The sequence below is a fragment of the Callorhinus ursinus genome, unplaced genomic scaffold, assembly GCF_003265705.2.
Source record: "Callorhinus ursinus isolate GAN/ISIS: 27379988/994484 unplaced genomic scaffold, GSC_fseal_2.0 scaffold11, whole genome shotgun sequence".
Classification (NCBI taxonomy): Eukaryota; Metazoa; Chordata; class Mammalia; order Carnivora; family Otariidae; genus Callorhinus; species Callorhinus ursinus.
In genome coordinates this window covers 20,214,399-20,230,021 of record NW_027397073.1, presented here as the reverse complement: position 1 = coordinate 20,230,021, position 15,623 = coordinate 20,214,399, and positions in this window count along the sequence as shown.

The window sequence follows — 15,623 nt, the reverse complement described above, 5'->3', positions numbered from 1 at the left end:
GATCCTGGGGCCGTGGGATCGAGCCCTGTGCCAGGCTCTGTGCCCAGCGGGGAATCTGCTTGTCCCTCTCCCTCTGCTCCTGCCCCTGCTCACTCTCTCAAATAAATAACCTGCCCTCAAAAAAAAGGCTAAGAAATTGTGTGTTACACATCTGTAAATATTACTGTCCTTACTGATACACACACACACACACACACACACACACACACACACACACACACACCATATGTATACGACCCAACAGGCTTTTGTGATATACATGGGAAACGAGGGCTAAAGCAATTAACACTAACGCAGTTCTAGGTTCCAACCTAGGCACTGGTGATTACCTGCCCTGCTTCGCTTTGAAGCTAACTTCATTCAGGTGTTTCCTTTTTAGCTGTGACTTCCTCTCAGAAGTCCTCCTGACTGCTCAGGTCTGGATTAATGAATCCGCCTCTGTATACTCCCATAGCACCATCCACTGCCCCTCACAGCACTGACCACGTCCTGTGACCAGGCTCTTTCCCTGTCTGAACGCTCCACTGGTTTATCAGCTCCATGAGGACAGGGACCAACTCCATGGTGTCTGTCATGGTATTCCCAGTGCTGGCATAATACCAGCGTTTAGTATAATCATGACCAGTGTCTGAGTGAGTCATTTAATTAATTAATTAATCCAGATGAAGGGGAGAAGATGGTGAAGTCACATCTGAACATGTCCAGACTAAGGTGCCTGCAGGATATTCAGTTGAAATTACCTCATTGGCAATTGGATGTGGGCTGTGGAGCTCAGTGTCATGTATCTAGACTGCAAACAGACAGTCTGCACCAGCAGCCTCTACAAGGGAACAGAACCATGAGGGGGCCTAGGAGGAAGTAGTAGACATATTAGAAGAGATTGAGTGAGTGGCAATGGGTTGGTCTGACATTATTGCCCTCTGACGTGTTGCCCTGACATTTCACAAAACCACAAACTCTTTTTTGCAGATGGAAATCTCTTAGAGCCCCTCAAAAAACACCGTGTAGATTGCCATATACCCCACTCATACATTAGCCTATCTCTGCTAGCTAACACAGACTGAGTGCTTACCATTCACCAGATATTATTACAAATGCTTTACTTGTATTATCTCATTTAATCCTCACAACAATACTATGAAGCAGGTCTAATCATCATCCCCATTTCACAGATGTAAAAACTAAGGCACTGAGAGCCAGTCTATTGTAGCTTCCTTTTAAACATTAGCGGTAGCTCTGTAGGTACATTAGGAAACCAAACTGTCTAGTTGCTAGAGCCAACTGACCAGAAGAAATTCTCCAAGTTGATAAGACCCATGTGGTTTACGTAAAAGGTCTGAAGATTTTTTTTTTTAAGATTTTATTTATTTATTTGACAGAGACAGAGAGAGCAGGAACACAAGCAGGAGGAGCAGGAGAGGGAGAAGCAGGCCTCCCGTGGAGCAGGGAGCCCGATGTGGGACTCGATCCCAGGACCCTGAGACCATGACCTGAGCCGAAGGCAGACGCTTAACAACTGAGCCACCCAGGCGCCCAGGTCTGAAGATTTTATCCACCAAGAGCAAGACCCCATCCTCCCCTAACAGAAATGCCTCCTCTTGACTTTGTTGGCTGGCAATGCCTTCCTGGAACTCATTTGTGGCAGCTGATTGAACACATTAAATCAGCCCACAGAAATAAGTCAAACTCTATTAGTCACTCTGTAAAAATGCTAAGTCTATTTATTTATTATGAGTTATTCATAAACATCAAGACTAGACTCTATAATTTAATACCACCTGCAATGATTCCTGAAAGTGGCAATATTTTAACACTACGATCTGATTAATTGACCTGTTCAAACAGAGCTCCAAATCAAGCATAACTTCCCCTTTGACAGAAGTGTATTCATCTTCATCTCAAAGCCAGCCTTCTCAACTCATCAGGGGAGAACAAAACAGCTCATCAAAGGGAATCAGTTAAAATCATCTGAAATAATATGTGCGTTCCACTAAAGAAATATTTATAAGTTCCTAATACTTCCTTTTGAAAAAAATACATACAAGGCGGGCACATGGGTGGCTCAGTTGGTTAAGCGGCTCACTCTTGATCTCGGCTCAGGTCATGATCTCAGGGTCCTGGGATGGGGCCCTGCACCAGGCTCTACACTCAGGAGGGAGTCTGCTTGAGGATTCTCTCTCCCTTTCCCTCTGCCCCTCTTCCCCCAATCTCTGTCAAATAAATAAATCTTAAAAAATGCATACAAGGAAGTACATAGTTTATGGTTTCAATTATATAATGTTTGAAAAGACAAAAAGATAATATTTGGTGTCAAAAGACAGGACAATGGTTTTCTTTAGTGGCCAAGGTGGGGAGACCCAATACCTGGGACGGAGCATGAGAGGGACCTCTGAGGAACTTAGACATGTTCTAGGTGCTGCTTTCATGCCTGTGGTCAATTTGTGAAAATCCATCATATGAGTATTTTATTTCTACATGTTATACTTCTCTAAAATGTTTGCCAAAAACTAAGAAAAAAGAGTAGCTCATACTTGGGCAGCAACACCAACCAAAGATTTGACTAAAACAGATGATATCCCAACTCTTCCACCTCCTAGATGCATTTGATGGGTAAGTCACATTAAATGAGCCTTGATTTGTTCACTACTAAAATAAGAATAATACCTATTTCATAGATGGTTTAAATAATTACTACATATATAAAATATATGTGTATATATATTTACATACATAAATAATGTCCATATACCCAATCTGTCAGTTTGTAACTTACTATGCAAATTAAGCATTGTTACTATTATTATAATTATTACACAATCCTCACATCCAACAATGATGCACACCACTCCTCCTGACAAAGCCTAAGCAGAGAAGTCAACATGCTGATTTCATTTTTAATTCCTATTTGGATTTATTCCTGGGATGCAAGGGTGGTTCAACATTTGCAAATCAATCAACATGATAGATCATATTAATAAAAGAAAAGACAAGAACCATATGATACTCTCAATTGATGCAGAAAAAGCATTTGACAAAATACAGCATCCTTTCTTGATTAAAACTCCTCAAAGTGTAGGGATAGAGGGAACATACCTCAATATCATAAAAGCCATCTACAAAAAGCCCACAGCAAGTATCATTCTCAATGGGGAAAAACTGAGAGCTTTTCCCTTAAGGTCAAGAACATGACAAGGATGGCCACTCACACCATCATTGTTCAACATAGTACTAGAAGTCCTAGCCTCAGCAATCAGACAACAAAAAGAAATAAAAGGCATTCAAATTGGCAAAGAAGTCAAACTCTCACTGTTCACAGATGACATGATACTTTATGTGGAAAACCCCAAAGACTCCACCCCAAAATGGCTAGAATTCATACAGCAATTCAGCAATGTGGCAGGATACAAAAATCAATGCACAAAAATCAGTTGCATTTCTACACACTAACAATGTGACTGAAGAAAGAGAAATTAAGGAATTGATCCCATTTACAATAGCACCAAAAGCCATAAGCTACCTAGGAATAAACCTAACCAAAGAGGTAAAGGATCTGTACTCTAGAGCAGAACACTTATGAAAGAAATTGAGGAAGACACAAAGAGATGGAAAAACATTCCATGCTCATGGATTGGAAGAATAAACACTGTTAAAATGACTATGCTGCCCAGAGCATGTATCTACACTTTCAATGCCATCCCTATCAAAATATCATTGGCATTTTTCACAGAGATGGAACAAACAATCCTAAAATTTGTATGGAACCAGAAAAGACTCTGAATAGCCAGGGGAATGTTGAAAAAGAAAACGAAAGCTGGGGGTATCATGATACCAGACTTCAAGCTCTATTACAAAGCTGTCATCATCAAGACAGTATGGTACTGGCACAAAAACAGACACATAGATCAATGGAACAGAATAGAGACCCCAGAAATGGACCCTCAACTCTATGGTCAACTAATCTTCAACAAAGCAGGAAAGAATGTCCAATGGAAAAAAGATACTCTCTTCAATAAATGGTGCTGGGAAAATTGGACACCCACATGCAGAAGAATGAAACTGGACCATTCTCTTCCACCATACACAAAGATAAACTCAAAATGTATGAAAGACCTCAATGTGAGACAGGAATCCATCAAAATCCTAGAGAAGAACATAGGCAGCAACCTCTTCGACCTCAGCCGCAACTTCTTGCAAGACACGTTTCTAAAGGCAAAGGAAACAAAAGCAAAAATGAACTGTTGGGACTTCATCAAGATAAAAATCCTCTGCATGGCAAAGGAAACAGTCAACAAAACTAAAAGGCAACCTACGAAATGGGAGAAGGTATTTGCAAATGACATGACAGATAAAGGTCTGGTATCCAAGATCTATAAAGAACTTATCAACTCAACGCCCAAGAGAAAACCAGTAAGCTCCCTACCCTCACTGGGCTTCCTATCTAGAGTAGACTGAAGGGTTTCATGGTCGGGTGAGAAGAGCTACCGTACGACCCAGCAATTGCACTACTGGGTATTTACCTCAAAGATACAAATGTACTGATAGAAGGGGTACATGCGCCCCAATGTTTATAGCAGCAGTGTCCACAATAGCCAAACAATGGAAAGAGCCAAGATGTCCATCAACAGATGAATGGATAAAGAAGATGTGGCATACACACACACACACACACACAGAGGAATATTATGCAGCCATCAAAAAACGAAATCTTGCCATTTACAATGACATGGATGAACTAGAGGGTATTATGCTAAGCAAAGTAAGTCAATCAGAGAAAGACATGTATCATATGATCTCACTGATATGAGGAATTCTTAATCTCAGGAAACAAACTGAGGGTTGCTGCAGTGGTGGGGGGGCGGGAGGGATGGGGTGGCTGGGTGACAGACATTGGGAAGGGTATGTGCTATGGTGAGTGCTGTGAATTGTGCAAGACTGTTGAATCACAGACCTGTACCTCTGAAACAAATAATACATTATATGTTAAAAAAAAAAAAAAAGAGAGAGAAGATAGTAGGAAGGGAAAAATGAGGGGGGAAAATCGGAGGGGGAGACGAACTATGAGAGACGATGGACTCAGAAACAAACTGAGGGTTCTAGAGGGGAGGGGTTGGGGGGATGGGTTAGCCTGGTGATGGGTATTAAAGAGGGCACGTTCTGCGTGGAGCACTGGGTGTTATATGCATAACAATGAATCATGGAACACTACATCAAAAACTAATGGTGTAATGAATGGTGATTAACATAACATAATAAAAATCTTTTAAAAAATTAAATTCAATTTAAAAAAAAATGATAAACTGTATACTAAATCCCCTCATCAGAGTTTCACAATGTTCAACAGGAATAAATAAACCCATTCACTCTCTTTTAACATCATGTCTCAATCTCACTGGATACTTTTATCAATTCTTCTAGAACCCTGAGAAGCAGTGATAGAGGTTAAAATACGCCAAGAATTCAGGAAAATGAGAGAACAATAAAGACAGTAATAGTCAGAAAGGCTTAGAGGAAATGAGACTTGCCTGGAGAAATTGGTTCTTGTTTTCAGACAAGTTTGCCCTCAAGCATTAAAGATGAGTTTTGGGGTCACCTGAGGGGGCTCAGTCGGTTAAGAATTTGACTCTTGATCTCAGCTCAGGTCTTGATCTCATGGTCATGAGTTCAAGCTCCACATTGGGCTCCATGCTGGGCAGGGAGCCTACTTAAAAAAAAAAAGAGGGGGTACCTGGGTGGCTCAGTCTGTTAAGCGTCTGCCTTTGGCTCAGCTCATGATCTCAGGATGCTGGGATCGAGACCTACATTGGGCTCCCTGCTCAGTGGGGAGCCTGCTTCTCCCTCTCCCTCTGCCTCTCCCCTTGCTCATAATATCTCTCTCTCTCTCTCTCTCTCTTTCTCTCAAATAAATAAATAAAATCTTTAAAAAAAAGTGAGAGAGAGAGATGAGGTTTGGTCTCTTGTTTGCTAAATACTCCAATACCAACAAGCTTGGAACTTAGCTGGCTCAAGGATATGCTTGACCCAAGCTCACCTGCATTATAGAGTGACCATGTCCATCTCTTGGACCTATAGTGAAGCAGGAATCTGAAGGATGAGGCTTGCCAAGGAGGAGAGGGGGTCTGCAAATAAATGTCACCTACTTTATGATGGTGGCCAAGGAGGCAGCCACTAATACACAGGATTCCAGAAGCTAACAAACCTCCCGCCACACCTAAGATGCAGAAAACAACCTTCTCATCTGGAAAAATCTAGTTGATTATTTCAAATATGCTGATGAGTCCCATAAAATGAAAGAGCTATTCATTCACTGGGAAGAGGTATTTTCTTAAGAGCAATTCCATAATCCCTCATTATTCTACTTAAGAGTCTTTCTACCTAAAAAGACCTTAAACACTATCTAGCCCAATGTTTATGGAACTTTGATTGCAACCATCTATGAGTGAAATCAATTCAGTAAGTTTGAACCAACATTTTCCTCTAAATGAAAGAGACTGGAATGGAATAGATTAGAAAATATCAGGGCATCAGATACAGAGCAAGAATAATTCTTTTACTAAATTTTTATGTTTATATATCTATTCATATATGTATATGGGTTAATAATGTCAAATGTAACTGGAAATATTTAAAAGCTAGTGATGCAGCCTAATGCCTCCGTTGTATGTATGAGTATATTGAAGCCCAGAGAAGTAAACCAATTGCCCAAAGACACACAGCTAGTGTGAATGCCAAAGCTATACTCAGACTCTAGCAACTCTGAATCCTTGGTCAGTGCCCTCAGCACTAAGCCAACTAATTTTGTTCACAAACAAAACTACATCTCATTTCCACCTTTTAAAGTGCACATTCCTTGGGCACCTGGGTGGCTCAGTCGTTGGGTGTCTTCCTTCGGCTCAGGTCATGATCTCAGAGTCCTGGAATCGAGCCCCACATCGGGCTCCCTGCTCCGCAAAGCCTGCTTCTCCCTCTCCCACTCCCCCTGCTTGTGTTCCCTCTCTCACTGTGTCTCTCTGTCAAATAAATAAATAAAAGCTTTAAAAATAAATAAATAAATAAATAAAATGCACATTCCTGATGCTAAGACTTGTTCAAAGATATATTTTCAATAACTCTTTGTTCCTTGTCTTAAACAAAACTCTAAACAAAATAGTAATGTTGCCCTTTGCTGAGATCTATGCCAGACAGAAATGGAGCCCGAGGCAAAACCCGAAGGTGTTTAATTTTTTACCTTGTAAACTTCCTCACTAAATATGACAGAAGGGGGTATAGCCAGAAGCACTGTAAAATTCCTATTAAACAACATATCTCTTAAATAGGTACGGCTTACAAAATAAACCATACTGTCCCATTTTCTCCTTTATGATCTAATTTTCTTGTCAGCAGAGCTTAGGTATTTTTTTCCTGAAGAAGAAAAAGATTACTTCAGCTGCAGTAGTGACCTTACCCCCCAACCAATGAGAGCTTGTTATAAATAATAACAACATGAGCCCCAAGGTTTATAATAGCCTTTAAATTGCACAACATACTCTCAAAGGATTTGGGTCAGGAAAAAAAAAAAAACCTGAAAACATAGCATTTTCAATTAAGCCACATACTGGAAAAGTTGGTAAAGAGGAAGAAAATGGACATGAGTTGTCTTTGTTTTTGTATCTTCTTTCAATCTTTTACAAATAATTATGCAAGGAACTTCCAGCTACTTAAATTGACCTCTGAGCCTGCAAAAAAAAAAAATATTTATGCTCATGTTTCTGAAGAGAATTCTCTAAAACACTAACTGGCACATAGGAAAATACATGCTGACAGGTGTTTCAAAGACAACTTTTATTTTTGTTTTGTTTTTTCCCACAGGGCGGCTTTGTGAGCCATCATTTCTCCTGACAGGCTTCTCTCCCTGAGGTCTTCCACATATATACTATAATAATAAAATAAAACAGATGCAATTCAAAATGTATGTAAGAGGACATGTGGACAGAATAGATTTTATAGGATCCCGTGGCATTGGCTTGAGCGATGGCGAGACTTTCCATTGAAATGCCATAGTGCTCGGAGTTCATGTTATGTCCAGGGGAAAAAGAACTGTCCACCTAAGTGTCTATCCTGTACCAGTCTGTGGGCAATTGGGTTACTTGATATGACAGAATGACTTTGTATAAATCATTCATTAGGCTCTGACACAGCTCCATGAAAGGCAGGTCCTGACTTACCAACATTTGTCTTTCACATGTTTTCTTTTTAATTCAGTTTGCTACCAGGATCTCATTTTCTGATTTTTTTTTAAGATTTTATTTATTTATTTGAGAGAGAGAATGAGAGAGGGAGCACATGAGAGGGGGGAGTGTCAGAGGGAGAAGCAGACTCCCCGCCGAGCAGGGAGCCCGACGCGGGACTCGATCCCGGGACTCCAGGATCATGACCTGAGCCGAAGGCAGTCGCCCAACCAACTGAGCCACCCAGGCGCCCCTCATTTTCCGATTAAAAAAAAAAAGTACAGTGCTCATAATAATCATGGTAATTCTAATTAATATTTATTATTTTCTTTGTGTCATTGTAGACACAATAAAGTAGATAATAGAGTAGATGATAAAGTAGATGAATGTAAGTTCTAAGAAGGCAAAGATTTTTGTCTATTTGAGTTTCACTGCTTTATTTCCACCATTTTAAATAGTTTCTGGCATATAGTAGATGCTCAGTTATTGCAGTTGGAAACCCCCATTAAACAGTTGAGAAAAGTGAGACAGAAATGTTTCTTGTCCAAGGTCAAACAGGTAGGAAGTGGCAAAGCCTAGATGCTGTCAAATGAGTCTACAATACATATGTAATGGTTCATAGTGTTATTTAGTGGTGACTTGCTGCCAGTTATTTCTACATGCCGTGTTTTTCAGAACATCATTTTTAATAATATTTGGGTTTTTCTAATTTGAAAGTTCTCATAGAAAACCTTTTAAATTCTAAAGATATAACAGAAAATAAAAAATTGCATCCCACTAATTGACAGATAATCACTGTTAACATTTTGGAGTGTTTTAAAATCTCTGATAAATTTCTATGAATGTAATTACTGGATTAAAGGATATGATCTCAAAAATATGCAGTCTGAGCTTGGAATTGATATGACAGAGCATTCTACCCACATAAAAAAGGCAGGAATAGCCCTGCCCAGTGATGATGGAGAAGATGTGTAGTTGCCAATAATTTGCTAAACGCACATTAGATACAATATTATAACAAGATATTATAATTCTATAACATAATGTTGTTACAATGTTGTAATGTGTTCTGTCTTATACAAATAAAGGTATCCTCCCCTGTAGTCAAAACTAACTCTCCCAACAACCATCCATGTGTAGAAGCCATTTTTTAAGATTATTTATAATGGGAATACTTTATTAACAAATTTAAATAAAGGGAAAATGCTTTTCCAGTCTCTTGCCTAAAAGGACTGGGAAGATCAGAAATATTAGCTGACACCAGAAGACATCCTTCTGACTCCAGACCCAATATTCTTCCCACTATGTTGCTTTATTTTAGTATAGGATTCACTAGTAAACAGGTTAGGGCTCTTGAGAATGAGGCCCAGATACATTCTGATGGGTATTGAAGTCAAAAATAAGGTCTATTGCTTTGAGATTACAGAGTGACCAAAAACACGACAAAGACCTGGGAAAGGCTAGAGTGATGAGGAGAGCAGGAAGGAATGGGAGAAGTATGTTGCTCTGTTTCTTTTTTTTTTATAATTTTTATTGTTATGTTAATCACCATACATTACATCATTAGTTTTTGATGTAGTGTTCCATGATTCATTGTTTGTGCATAACACCCAGTGCTCCACGCAGAACGTGCCCTCTTTAATACCCATCACCAGGCTAACCCATCCCCCCACCCCCCTCCCCTCTAGAACCCTCAGTTTGTTTTTCAGAGTCCATCGTCTCTCATGGTTCGTCTTCCCCTCCGACTTACTCCCCTTCATTCTTCCCCCCCTGCTATCTTCTTTTTTTTTTCTTAACATATATTGCATTATTTGTTTCAGAAGTACAGATCAGTGATTCATCAGTCTTGTACAATTCACAGTTGCTCTGTTTCTAAGTGCTGACTGCCCTAAGGAGAGTCCTGAGCGTGCACAGCCAATGAGTAAGAAGCTAAGGGCAACTTTCAAAGGCAGAGATTAGCACCCACCCAAAATGTTCAACCTTCCATGACCTGCCTAACCAAGAGGAACTAAAATTGGATGGCCAAATAACTGGGCTCAAGTTACAGGGAAGTTAAATCTGTACAGAGATATGCACTGAAGTAAAGGAAATGCATAAGAATGCTCAACACCAGATGGCCTGAGACAGAATTTAGATCAGTGGCCTCTATTTTTCTTTATTTTTCACCATTACCAGGAAAGCAATTGTTTTTAAACATCAACTTCTAATAGAGGTACTTTTCTTATAGCATACACCCAGGTATCACTGTATTCATAGATCATAAACATTATAAACCATATGCCCAAAAAATAGACTTTTTAATGAAATAAAATTAATTTTAAAAATAAACGTTAATATTCCTGTTCCACCCACCAATGGATCATCTCACATCCTGGACTACATTCATGCTCCTGTTTGGTAAGCTGACTGAGGCAGCCTATGTTTCTAGTTAGTCTGTCTTCTTCTTCTTCTTTTTTAGATTGATTGATTGATTGATTGATTTTAGAGAGAGAGCACACATGAGCAGGGGGAGGGGCAGAGGAAGAGAGACAATCCTCAAGCAGATACTCCGACGAGTGTGGAGCCTGACACAGGGCTCGATTCCAGAATAGTGAGATCATGACCTGAGCGAAATCAAGAGTCGGACACTTAACCGACTGTGCCACCCAGGCCTCTCAATGTGCCTTCCTCTGATTCAAGTCATCTTTGTCTTAAGGGAACCTTGCTCATGATAGTAAATGAAGTTTAACTTTTTTTTCCTGTTCACAATTTTGCCTGGTCTAGATTTTTTTCACATGATAGTCAATAAAAGACAGATGATACCCAACATGCTATGCTGGGTCTCACATCACAATCTCATTTCATGCCATTCCCCAAAGCCAGAAGAGATGAAGAAACTTCTCCTTTCACAAATCAAATAAGTAATTAGCTGCAGATATTAATAGGTATTTCAAAAAAGAAATAGAAATAGTCCATGAAATCATGAAAAGAATAGCTAAAACAATCTTGAAAAAGAACAAAGTTGAAGGACTCGTATTTTCCAACTTCAAAACTGACTACAAAGCTACAATAATCAAAACACAGTAGGGGCGCCTGGCTGGCTCAGTTGGTAGAGCATGTGACTTTTTTTTTTTAAGATTTTATTTATTTATTTATTTGACAGAGACAGTGAGAGAGGGAACACCAGCAGGGGGAGTGGGAGAGGGAGAAGCAGGCTTCCCGCTGAGCGGGGAGCCCGACATGGGGCTTGATCTCAGGACCCTGGGATCATGACTCAAGCTGAAGGCAGATGCTTAACAACTGAGCCACCCAGGCACAGTGAGCATGTGACTCTTGATCTCGGGTCATGAGTTTAAGCCCCACATGGGGTGTAGAGATTACTTAAAAAAAAAAAAAGACAGTATGGTACTGACATAAAACGGAATGGGATTGAGTGTCCTGAAATAAGCCCATACACTTAAAGTCAACTGACTTTCAACAAGTATGCTAAGAAAACTCACTGAAGAAAGAATAGTCCTCCCAACAAATGGTGCTGTGACAACTGGATATTCACACCCCAAGGAAAGAAGTCATAGCCCTCCTTCACACCACATATGAAAATTAACTCAAATTAGATTGGTCTTAAATGTAAGAACTAAAACTATAGAACTCACAGAAATCATGGAAAGATATTTAAAATCACTAATAATCAAAAAAATAAAAATTAAAATAATTAGAAACTATTTTTCATCTCCCTAATTGGTGAAAGATATTCTGAAGATCAGTACAGGCTAGGTTTGGAGGAAAAGGTGCCCTGATGTATTTTGATGATTACGTAAATTAGCAGTAATTCCACTCAAAGGAAATTATCCTGTTTTTTTAAAAAAAGAGCTTATTTATTTATTTGACAGATACACAGCCAGAGAGGGAACACAAGCAGGGGGAGTGGGAGAGGGAGAAGCAGGCTCCCCGCCGAGCAGAGAGCCCAATGCGGGGCTCAATCCCAGGACCCTGGGATCATGGCCTGAGCCGAAGACATGCTTAACGACTGAGCCACCCAGGTGCCCCAGAGATTATCCTTTTAAGAAATTTGATAACGATACACAGTTGTATGTGTGAAAATGCTTAGAAAGCATTGCAAAGAAGATCAGATAATTGGAAGTATAAATAAATATGTAAATATATATAAATGTATAAATGTCCATCAGTTAGGGTTTGGTAAAAATATACACAATGAAATAATAAGCAGCCATTAAAATTGTTGATGGATACATATATTTTATTGACAAGGAAAGACAGGGATAATTTATTATTTTTTTAAAAGATTTTACTTATTTATTTGACAGAGAGAGAGAGCACAAGCAGGGGGGAGTGGCAGGCAGAGGCAGAGGGAGAAGCAGGCTCCCTGCAGAGCAGGGGGAGCCTGACGTGGGACTCGATCCTAGGACCCCGGGATCATGACCCGAGCTGAAGGCAGTTGCTTAACCAACTGAGCCACCCAGGTGCCCAGGGATAATTTATTATTAAGGCAAAAAAAAAAAAGTAGGCATCCCCAGGCCAGATGGGGAATACAGGAAAGGGAAATTAACACTCAAAGGGAATACCCAAAGTGCTAAAGTTAAATGTTGTGTGCCTCTCTGATTTTTCATAGGTCAGACCTGGCTGTATACTTCTTTCCATATGCTAAAGTTTGATTTTTTTCTCTTATAAATATTTCCAAGAAGTACATCATGCACTCCAAACAGCTTCCTGGCCAGAAACAATAATTTGGATGTTGGAAATGACAATTACAGGCTAATGTAACAATTCTAAATGGGCTGACAGATGTTGAGAAGGCTGCAAGCATCATTAGGCAGCTTCTTCCAATTACTCTAGCCAATGGCAAGAGGTTCTGATCTTTGGATAATTGGGATTGATAACCCTGAGTTACTGTATAATCCCAAAAATTCTAAATCCTCTATGCAAAAGAAACAATAACAGCCAACATTCCTAACTAATTAGTGGTAATCCTTTGTAGTATAAAACATGAGTCTGAGGAATCCTTCCATATTCACTCTTAGTTAGAACACTCTGGAAAAAGGACCTGTCTGACCCACAGATGTATTTATTCCTCCCAACAAGTTCTCTGGGAACAAGCATCTGTCAACACAACTTAAATGTAACCCACCCAAAATGGAGCAAAAGTCAATAGCTTTGCTTCCCATCTTCTTCAAGAGAGTGCTTACAGCATTAAAACAGCCCATGAAAGATGAGAGATCAACTGTTTTATCACTTGTCAACTGCTTGAGCCACTTTTCATAACAATTACGGTCACACCTCTGATTGTGCCAAAAAAATTTCCCTAGACACCTTACATTATACATAAGTCCATGGGGTCAAACAGCTTATAAAGCCGCAGAGCGAGAAAATGCTGAGGACCCAGTTATGCCTCAAAAACTCCCCTTCCCGGGGGCGCCTGGGTGGCTTAGTCCTTAAGCGTCTGCCTTCGGCTCAGGTCCATGATCCCAGGGTCCTGGGATCGAGACCTGCATCAGGCTCCCAGCTCTGCTGGAAGCCTGCTTCTCCTTCTCCCACTCCCCTTGCTTGTGTTCCTACTCTTGCTGTGTCTCTCTCTGTCAAATAAATAAAATCTTTTATTTTATTTTAAATAAAAAATAAATAATAAACTCCCCTTCCCTCCCAGGTCTCAGGCTACAGCACACACTCTCATAAACTCTCCATGCATCACCCATGCCAACAGGAGATGGACATTCCAGGAAATCAATCAAGTGTATATTCAGTTTCACTTCTGAAATGCTCAGTTAAATGTGGCTGTAAGTCCTTAAAATTAAAAACAACAACAACAAAGTACGCCTGAGTAAAGTGAATGATTCCAGCAAGAGTCCCGTCTCCAAGTGTTAGTATTTCCCAAGGAGGAAGAAGAGGACTATTTGTCATGTAATTCCAAGAACCACTAATGAAGAAACCTTAACTTTCTAATCTGTCCCATTCATGAGAAATCTGGGGCTTCTAGGCTAATGCTAATGCCAGCTCAATCATCTTAAAGATTTATCCCCATTATATTTTATCTTCTTCTGTATTCTGTCCTTCCACATTCTTGCCGCCAACTCCATTTTTGAAAACCTATTATTATTAAGGCAAAAAAAAAAAAAGTAGGCATCCCCAGGCCAGATGGGGAACACAGGAAAGGGAAATTAACACTCAAAGGGAATACCCCAAGTATTGGGTATGGCATTTTCAAAGAGAATCACTACTTTGCTCTTGCAATTAGGAGAGGGACATATTTAATGTCACATGGGAAGCACCTGGCACCTACGTTTCTGATCCATTGTCAGCTCTCATTCGGATCGGGGAGCTATTTTTCCTGTTAACAGCGGGAAATCATCTTCCTCCAAGCACTAAAGGGTAGATCATGGAAAACACAGGGGCAGATGGCCAAAGTCTTGAGAACAATTGGAGTGGAGGATGAGAAAGCTACAGGAATGAACAACTTTTATCCCATCCTTGGGATAATAATAATAATAATAATAATAATACGACAGTTTTGCTGGCGGTAATAGGCTTCCTGATGAATATAGTAGATAAATACTACAAGTAAAATAATTTTTTGCCTCTTCTTAAAAACAAAAACTGTATTTTCAGCCAACTGGGGCCATGATAGAAGCAAGTGAAATCTCGGAATACACCAATATGGAAAACTAGCACCATGAAAAATACCTCAGAGGATAACCACAATTTATGTAATGGAAGGAGAGCTGTCCAACTGGACAGGAACAGGGGCCCTTCTGTTTACATTCACCCATCATTTCCTTAAGAGGAAGAATTATACCAGAAACTGATTATGGTACTTTTAATTTGTTGTACATAATTATTTGTTTAAAGATTTTATTCATTTATTTGACAGAGAGAGACAGCGAGAGAGGGAACACAAGCAGGGGGAGTGAGAGAGGGAGAAGCAGGCTTCCCGCAGAGCAGGGAGCCTGATGTGGGGCTCGATCCCAGGACCCTGGGATCGTGACCTGACCTGAAGGCAGATGCTTAACCGACTGAGCCACCCCAGCGCCCCTGTACATAATTATTTTTAAGTGTACAGAAAATTTGTGTAACTTTCATCTCAAAGCATGGGTTCCATCATTATGGACTAATATATCTTCACAAATTTCTGAAGTGAAGACCACCTCCAGAGAACATGGGAAGGAGATCTCTGAATATGGTGAACCCAAGTGACCAGAGCAGGCAGGATTCAAGCACCTGACTGGAAAGGCACAGATTACATAAAGAATGGTACCCTGGAATGTCACCTACCTTCTAAAACGTTACTTTATCAGATTTCTAATGTATATGGGAGTACTCTCTACATTTACTTTGGTACTTAGATGATAAAGACGTAATTCTGATTCTTCTTTCTTTTTAAAAGATTTTATTTATTTATTTGAGAGAGAGAGAATGAGAGATAGAGAG